Source organism: Rhipicephalus sanguineus, unplaced genomic scaffold (genome assembly GCF_013339695.2).
Source record: "Rhipicephalus sanguineus isolate Rsan-2018 unplaced genomic scaffold, BIME_Rsan_1.4 Seq1235, whole genome shotgun sequence".
NCBI classification, from domain to species: Eukaryota; Metazoa; Arthropoda; class Arachnida; order Ixodida; family Ixodidae; genus Rhipicephalus; species Rhipicephalus sanguineus.
The window spans coordinates 30,162-40,001 of record NW_023614538.1 but is presented as its reverse complement, the minus strand read 5'-3'; the positions used below and the strand labels follow the sequence as shown (position 1 = coordinate 40,001).

At 43.8% G+C, this 9,840-nt stretch overlaps 1 long non-coding RNA gene across 1 annotated transcript; it reads right to left on the bottom strand.

Moving 5' to 3' along the window:
- Positions 1–3,518: 3,518 nt before the first annotated feature.
- LOC125756551 (uncharacterized) lies at positions 3,519–9,021 on the bottom strand. The gene is made up of 3 exons (XR_007414589.1): positions 8,813–9,021; positions 5,623–5,803; positions 3,519–3,675 (listed from the first exon to the last, which is right to left on the bottom strand). It is a non-coding gene; the product is annotated as an uncharacterized LOC125756551 (long non-coding RNA).
- Between the last annotated feature and the right edge of the window lie 819 nt (positions 9,022–9,840).

The window sequence follows — 9,840 nt, the reverse complement described above, 5'->3', positions numbered from 1 at the left end:
CCACAATGATACCACGGTCATACGGCAAGATGCAAGAATTGGAATGTATGTACCAGAGAGTTGGAAAAAACCAATATTTTACTGATACAAAAAAGGGAGACTTGAATAACTACAGACAGATCAACCTCAGCATTGTACAAAATATTCACGAAGATAATTTCGAATGGGATAAGAGCCACACTTGACTGTAAAGGTACCCTGAAACGGTTTTTGAAATTTTGTCGGCGTTCAGGTTACAGCATCATCAAATCATTCGCACCACGAATTAAACGACGCACCGTGTATCAAGGCAGCTACGGGCAATTATAGTTATACCCTTCTTCTTGCCACTGCTTTGCCTCCTCAACTCGTATAATGCCATCGCTGGCGGCCGCAACGCACTCGACGGGTCGAGCTCCATTGAGTGCGCTGTTGGCAACAGAGACCAAGTGTGCGGAGTGGTTGAGATCTGCTCCACCACGTGCCAGCACACGACCAGCTGTCCTTATTTTATTCTCCTGTAGGGCGACAATCTGCAAAGGCATGCGGACAAACAAAAAGTATTTGAGAACGATCATCAATCAGTGTAGGTCCTGTAATTTTTCATGTCCCTGACGTCCCCTTTCTTATGAATCAAGATCATGTTGGCATTCTTCCTAGATTACTGTCCGTTGTCTACAAGCTATTTACAAAAGTAATTGCTAACAGAATTAATACGACATTAGAGTTCAACCAAAGGACCAGGCAGGATTTCGTACAGGCTTCTCAACAACAGACCATATTCATACTATCAATCAGGGGATAGAGAAATGCGCGGAATACAACCAACCCCTATACACAGCCGTCATAGATTACGAGAAGGCATTGATTTGGTGGAGACATCAGCAGTCATGCAGGCACTGCGGAATCAAAGCATCGACGAAGCCTATATAAACGTAATGGAAGAAATCTACAGCGGATCCACAGCCACTATAGTCCTCCATAAAGACAGCGACAGAATCCCAATAAAGAAGGGCGTACGGCAGGGAGACACGATCTCTCCAATGCTATTCACCGCGTGTTTACAGGAGGTTTTCAGGGCCCTAGATTGGGAAGAATTAGGGATAAGAGCTAATGGAGAGTATCTCAGTAACCTGCGATTCGCTGATGACATTGCATTGATGAGTAACGCGGGAGACGAATTACAGCTCACGATTACTGAACTGGATACGGAAAGTAGAAGAGTAGGTCTGAAAATTGATATGCATAAAACTAAAGTAATGTGGAACAATCTCGGCAGAGAACAGCGCTTTGCGATAGGTGGCGAGACACTGGAAGTTGTAAAGGAGTACTACTTAGGACAGGTAGTCCTAAGTAGAATTGCTCGTCGAAACATGGAAGCTACTCAAGAGGAACACAAACATCGCTGCAATAGTAAACAATGTGACATGGCCTTTCATGCCAAAGATGATGTCTTACTATGGGCCCTGGTTCGAACGTCGGGACTTTGCGAGAAATTTCTTCAACAGTACATTGGCTCATACACCGTTCTACGACAAACTTCCCCAGTGAACTATCTCGTCACCCCACTTCAGTCCATCACTGACCACCGCTGTCGTAGCACGGAAATTGTTCACGTCCCCCACATCAAGCCTTTTATTACTCGTTCAGCCGATCTTTGAGCTGTGGCCAGGCTGGCCGCTTCGAAGGGGGGAAATTAGTTCTCACTTGTACATAGCCATCATCATCTCTATTCTTCTTTGTGTTTTGAGCTGAGGCGGACACTGCAGAATAAGCAGTTCTGTTGACGTCTGGTCTGGTCTTCCTGTGTTGTCCAGTTCATTTATTTTTAGCAGTGTTTAAAATACCGCTGGCATAAGCAGCCAGAACCATCTAGAAAGCAGCCCCAGAACAAAGCAAGGGAGGTGAATGACGATAGCCCATGGCATGCGCCAGTGTGCGCTGTGACGTGTCTGTCATTGACATCGACTACACTCTAAGAGAAAATCAAGTATTTGGGGAGTATTTCCGTCACGCAACTATAATCGTCATCCACCTCGCGCTATCACCGCGGTCCCGGCACTTCCCGGTCACGAACGGCACGTGCGTTATCAGTGTGGCATAGAATTCTTAACAGGAGAGTGACGAAAGCCAGGTTTTCAAGAAAGAAAACGTGAGCAAGCCAGATGACGATTATAGTTGTGTGGCAGAAATACTCCCCAAATACTCGATTTTTTCTTAGAGTGTGTACTCGCAGAACAGGTGAACTGTCACAGTGAGCTTGAGCAGCCACTAAATGCATCGTACCAATGATGATGTCACAAGGTGTTGCTAACTCAGGCACTCGTGCTTAGTTTGAAACCATATTAAAATGTGTCCAAGGCTATGTCCAATACATGGTCAAAGGTACCTATGTATGTGCAAGAATGGGACCTTTAAGTGGCACAATCAATCAGTGCGCAGATCTTGTTGGAAAAAAATGTATTTCCTTGCTTCAGCATTCTTCAAAACACAAAAGCGGCTGGCTGCCAACATCTGCAACCACACCGCTGGGGCATCCATTGTTCTCCAATGAAACCCTATTATGCTACTACATATGGGCATTGTCACTGAACGGTCACATGCATAAAAATTAATGTTAAAAATTTGCTAAAAACTCCGGATAACAAGCTGCTGCCCAAAGTCAACATGCACTATGTGCCCACGCATACTGCTGTTGTCAAAGTTGACGTAAAACATGGTTTTATTTCACAGCCTTGGGAAATAGTTTTAACGCAATAGTATTAAAGAGCTTGTATTGCAGAAATTCTGGCGTCAGCATCGTTGGTGGTGACCGAAAAATCAGCGTTGTCCGTGTGCGAAAATTCGAGATAGATGCAATTAAATAAATAATAAAAAAATCTTCGGTCCAAATGAGGATCGAACCCAGGCCTTCTGTGCGGCAAGCAGGTGTCCTATCACGGAGCCACGTCAGTGCTTGAAACTGCTTCGTAAAAAACGCTACAGAAATGTCAAGTAGTTGGAGTCTCCTTAACGCATGTAATATTGCGTGACAGAATCATAGAATCGCACCTGGTGTCAAAACATGAGAATGGTGCAATGGTGGTCTAAAACTTCCCACCCATTACAAAGTGTGCAGTTGTGCAGGTGTGTGTGGCACCTTACGCACACCTCCATATGTACACAGTGGGTACTTTGCTGATTTGCAAAAGGAAGAATTATGGCGTAGTGGGCACTTCGCAACTGTACTTGCAAAGTAGGCATTCTAGCATAGTTTGAAACGGCCAATGTTACCCGCACAGACAATCCTTTCCTTGCGGCACGGTTGAAGGCAATGCGCACGGGCCTCGATTACGCTATCGCGTTCTCTTGAAGGCATAACTCAAGCATCCTCCAAGTTTTTTAGAATGCTTATTCTGGTTATGGCTTTAAATTGTAAGTTCTTAATTGGTCTTGGGCACCTTGGTTCAGTAAGTATGCTCGGTCAATATGTTTAGAGCCTGGACATGCACTTTGAATGATGTCTTCAAATAAAAATAAAAAAAGCAAATTTTCTACATTGTAATCTTTATTGGCATTTCAGGAGCAACACAGTAGGATGACCAAAGGATGTACCACTTCACGACGGAAATTGTATGTTCAAGAATTGTTTCAAAATGTACAGCAAGGAAGATACTGGGATTCTTGTCGCACCATCAGCTGTTCAATATCTGCAAGCTGGAAAGGTGAACAGACACTTTCATGTAAAAATGACCATGCACGCGCTCTGGTGCAAGCTTGTTCAGCTGTGGTAGATAGAACAGTACACAACCTTACTCTTCATGTGCCAGCCACAGAAATGAGGACCATCATCAGATCCACCAGTGAAAGCAATTTTTCTAGCAGCCTGCATATCAACAGTCTCCTCATTTTACTCGATCATCATTGCTCATTCCTCTACTGTTTATGTGTGCGTTTACATGTTAGTCAATCATCACTGTCTAAACAGATCGTAATACTATGGTGACTTAGCACTTAAAAAAAGAAAGAGTTCGGAGGAGAACAAGCTAGAGAAAGAGAAGCACTCTCATTGCTTGTTCCCCTCCCGATTCCTTTTTTTTTATTCTAAATCACGATTGTATTGTGGTTTGTTTAAGCAGTACAAAATGACTAGCCCACCAACAAGTGTCACTCAATTATGTCATGCCCCTTGGTAGCTTGGAAGATAAGGTGTCATGCTGCTAAGCTTGAGGTTGCAACAACACCCGTGCACTTCGATTTAGGTGCACGTTGACGAACCATGTGGTCCATGTGATGCCATATTGTCAAAATTAATTTGGAGTTCCCAAATACGATGCACATGATGATCATCAGTTTTGGCGATTACACTTGAACCCCTTTGTAAAAGACACCACCGTGCCCAACATCAAAATAGGGGTTGATCAGAAAATGAGAACATTGTACCCTGCTTATAAGAGACACCTTATATGAGAAATAACTATTCCCAGGTGTGTGTTTCTTATAAAGGGGTTCAGCTGTATAAGGAATGCCCATCTATTCAAGTGTGTGATCACATGAAAGCAAGAACCCTCATGCTGCACATGGCATGGATCATATGTGGCATTTTCTTTCTAAAAAAGGCAAGTCCACAGCAGAACTGAGAAAAATGCAGTTGTTTGCTACTGATTGTATGGTCGAGCCTACTCTTAACAATTTCCAGTCAGTGCATTAATGTCACCAAGTACTCCAAAGCTACATTGCAATTAATATCTAAATAGCCGGTATCCAGGAGTAGAATTTGGATTTGGCTGTTATACATGCGTCAGCAGTAATTACATATGTCACACCAGGAGCATGACACTGCGCCTTCGGAAGTGCGTGGAATTTCTTTCTGAAGCTTCTTGTCGTGATTGCGAACATGTGAGCACATTAAAATCTTTTTTTAAGCAAGTTGGGAAGTTGCTTTCCATGGAATGTTGTTTAAATGGTTTTTTGTGTGGTACTGTTTCGATCGCTTCTAGAAATAAATCAATACCCAATTGCTTAATTTTGCTGTCTTGCATTTCAAATGTACCATCTTGGAGTGAAAGCACGATACCAAACCAACTAGGTCACACTAAAGCCCTTCCATCGCGTTTGCTGCCGTTTTTTTAAATAGCACTATCCATTGTTTCGTTGCCGCCGCCCATTTCTGGTTTCGGAGCTCCCGGAAGGAAGTTCTTGAGCCACTTCTTTCTTTTTTCCTTCCATCTTGTTTCTGCACGCGAATGTGCACACGCGAGAAAGCAAATACAATTTCCTTCTCAGTTTCGCAAGTGTTGTTTTGTGGTTCGTCTCAGAACTGCGTGCCGCCTAGTGAGTTTTTGCTCGGTGTTTCTGCGTTGCGAGGGCATGGGCGGGCATGGGGTGGGTGCACCAACCAGAAAAGCAGCAGAAACATAATGGCAGCACTTCGGCTTCCGCTGGGTGGGGTACCGATGTAAAGGGAGAGGGGGAGGATGAGTTGGCACTACATAACCTAGCCGGCGGAAAGCGCATGGAGGGGCTTTAGGTCACACCTGTAGATGCGAAACGATTGATAATTGTGACTGGATGTAATAATTACCTTCTTATTAACTCCAATAAAACTAAAGCAACATTTTTCAGAGCAAAAAATCAAGCTATTTCTGTCAGAGCCACACTTACCTTAGGAGGGAATGCCATAGAAATTACTAACACAGAATGCTTGGAGTCTACTTTAATGAATTCATGCTATGGGATAGTCACAAAGAACATCTTCAAAGTAAGCTTGCACGTGTAGTTGGCGTTTTGAAAAAATTCCAGCATCTATTGCCAGAAAAAGGCAAAGCTTACGTTGTACCGAGCCCTGTTTGAATCACAGTTAAAATACTGCATATTGGTATGGGGAAGTTCAACAAAAACAAATATTAGTAAACTAATTTCAATGCAGAAAAATGCGCTTAGAGCGATTGCTGACGTGCCTTACAGAATGCACTCTGAACCACTGTTTACCACCTATCATATCATGCACTTAAAGGGGTACTGACACGAATATTTTCAGTTGTCGTTTTTTTGGCGTCAAATGAAGGGTCAAGCCCTCAAGAGCCTAGAAAAGGTGGTGCTAAGCGCGAGTGCGCCCTGAAAAAGTAATTACAGTATGTTTTTAAAAGCTAGTTTCAGTTCGTACTGTACCCTGACGTCACAACACAGTATGAGCTTCTTGTCACATGCTTGCACAATATATAGTGACGTTTCCACGGTCGCTCCGCACCATGGCTCCATTGGTGACGCACAAGTGGCCATCTTGGAAGTTTTGGTACCTAACGTCATCACAACTAGCCAGACTGCTGCGTGAAGTCACCGGAATTTGTACTGTAGCCTGATGTCAAGCTAATGTCGATGTCAGTAGGTGCGCCATGGAAAAATTAATTTTAATATCAAATTAAAATACCTTATCGGCATTTGCTGAGCTTCACACTTGCTCAGAGCCATCTATGCATACAGGAGATTTGTATAGCAGAGTAAATTCGCCTTCGAGAAAAGGTGTCAGTACCCCTTTAACCAACATGTACTATTGCGCGGCCGAGTGCTCTGCAAGCTTGTACAGCGGCGCCGATCACAGCGTACTTTCGAGTTATCGGGAGAGAGTTTGGCTGCTCGTGCGAGCACGCATCGCCCCCACCCTTGTTGCTTTCACCCTCGAAGTTATCATTTTCGAAGCTGATATCACCTCAGGGCAAAACAAGGGCGAGGATGAAAGCAAGTGGAGGGGATGCGCGCTCGCCGGGACAGCCAAACTCTCTCCTGATAACTCGAACATATGCCATAATCGGCGCCACTGTACAACCTTGCAGAGCATTGGCCATGTGCTCGCGTGATGTAGCTCATACTGAGTGCAATAGTACCATCATCGTCTTTTACAGCTCTACAAATCACAGATTGAACACGGCATATTGTTCTTATGTGAAGTCGCTACCTCCACACCAACATTCTTTACTACCTTACAAGGCACCACGAGTACTGGTCTGTGCCTCACCCATGTACTAACTACGGCTTTCAAGCCCTGCCTTTGCTTAACAAGTTTGTATTTTCTCACACCTCGATACGCGAACATTCCTTTAACTCTCTTCGAAACTTATTCCGTTAATGTGTGCATTTACCCACCACCTTAATTATATTTTGTGTACGCAACTTTATTTGATATATCTGGAGATATAATGTATTTGTAGTATTACGCATTTTATTGTGCACCGTGTTTTTTCTGCTATAACATTAGCCTGTGCTATTTCTGTTTTCGTGCATACCGCAGTACCGATGTTTACGGGGGAAAGCGAACGTCAAGCCGCGACTGTGCGGCTTTTTTCCCTCCTCCTCAGTCATGTATTTTTTTGTATGCATGTCTGAAATAAAGACTCAGACTGTGATTATGAGGGCTCCGGAGATGTTGATCATCTGGTTCTTTAACGCGTCCTGCCACGGCAGCCTAGTGGTTATGGTGTTCGACTGCGGACCTGAGGGTCGCAGGATGGAATCCTGGTTGCGGCGGCCACATTTCATGAAGGCGAAATGCTAGAGGCCTGTGTACTTAGATTAGGTGCACGTTAAAGAACATCAGGTGGTCAAAATTTCTGGATCTCTTAATTACGACGTCCCTTATAATCATATTGTGGTTTTGGGACGTAAAACCCCAACAATTATTATAGTGTTGTTTAATGTGCACCTAAATCTAAGTACACAGGTCTCTCACATTTTTATTCATCAAAATGTGGCCGTCACGGCCAATTCGACCCTGCAACCTCTGAGTCCGCTGTTGAGCACCATGACCACTAGACTATCATGATAGGTTGTATACATAACTGCACATTTGTGCATATGTTGATCAATGTATATACCATGGTAATCACCCAGTACCTTCAGTGCCAGGCCAATAAACCAGGCTAACATCTCCAAGACCATAGAAAATCCCTATTTTCTATATAACTTATAAAAGAAATAATAGAACAGATAGACGGTTCTGCACAAATGCATTTTTGCCTGGTCCTTGTGATTACAGGTTGTCTAAAGGCTCTAAATATTCGCTTGGCGGACAATTTCATTCAAAACAATCTGATTGGTTTCCATTGTGGTGTCACTGTGAATAAATGAGTAAAGGCCACCCTATTTCGCGGGTTTTTAGTTGTGCACGCGTACGTGCTAATTTATGCACCGGTAAAAATAAAGCAAATTAAATGTACGTCTGTGTTTTTCAAACCACCGCGTTCATGTCCGCTCGAGATCGCCGGCTACAGCTGCTGTCCGCATGGTCGTAACTGCGCACTTGTGCTGAGCAAACAAAAGTTGGTCTCTGTCATGGGTGCACCGAGAAGAATACAGCAATGGTTGACGCCAGTACAGTAGCGACAGCAGCCGGTGGGACGCCGAGAGGTCTCTGCAGTGGCACGATTCTCAATGGCTTCTTGCGGTGCAGAACACATGTCAACGCCATTTTAGGCAGTTTATGCTATCACGGGCCCATCTGATGGCGGGTCATTAAGCCAGAAGCTGTGCTCTTCTTGCACGAACCAAGCAATATGCTATGCGCTGTGCAACTGACGATGAGGACGAACGAATGCGATCAGAATCCAGCGAAAAGTGAACATAGAGACAACGAACGACAGGAAGCTGCGCTAGTTCGTATGAATCGATCGCGAAATGAGGAAATTCGTCGAACGAGAACAGTAAAGACGACGCGTCGTCTGGTTCTCTCAGGTCCGTGTTTGCGCAGCTCACGTGCCATTCCACATGCGAGGACAGCGGTAGCCGTGAAAGCAAAACATATTCGCCTTTCTACGCGGGCCGCGTAAGACCGTGCAGGATGCTGTGGCGTTTTGCTTACCTTTGATGACCAGTAGGCAAATTGTCGTAGACCAAATATCGATGCTTGACTTTCCGGATGATGCTAAATATCATCACCACCCATATATATCCATATATTTTTCACAATGTCATGAACAACAGCGTCAAGCTTGGAAGTTGAAAGCATGCGGAGTTCAAAAATGTAAACAGGAAGCCGCCATGCACTTGCCGCAGGAAGCAGGTGGCGCTACGCACAGGAAACCGAAACCGAAATCGGGATTTTTGAACGCTTTTGATCGGTTCGTTAGCGGAGGCCAACCATAAATTCCTAAAAAAGAGGACTTTTTCTCCATGGGGACAAAATTTACTGTGTAAAATGCTCCTTGGCCATTTGGCTGAAATCAAGGCGTGGAACAGAGAGAACTTGGTCTAACTTTTTCACCCTTGCTCAGGCCTCGAAATATTTTGATCTGCAGAAACCGGCCGTTGAAAAAGAGGGAAAATGTCGTTGAAATGCGACGTCATGCTCAATGGCAGTTGGCATTTCGGCGCGAAGTTCAAAATTCGATCTCGAACCTCTTTTTTTTTTTCATTAATCCACTTGTCCGCAAAGCAAAGAAAAAAAATACGACTCACTAAAAAATCCGTTTACGCGCTTGTGAAAGATTATGACAATAAAAACATACGAGCTACCACGCTACAAAAATAGGCATAACTTACTGTAAACCACAAATATTGGCCCTCAATGTCACGACCGTACCCAGGATTTTTTTTTTTTTTGGGGGGGGGGGGTGTTTGTGTGTAGAACGGCTAACTTTACAATGGTGGTACCCCTCAACACCCCCTTAGTTACAGCCCTGCTCAATGTATTATGGAGAACACAAACACAATGCTGGTGTTAAGTGATCAACTGGTTACTTTAATTAAATTAAATTAGATTTTAAATTAGTAGTTGCACCGCGAAAGCAAAATTATATCACAGAGACATAATGTTTCACTTATGAAGAGTGCTTTATTTTTTACAATAAACATAGTTTACACAATTTAACTAAAATTGTTCGAAGGAAC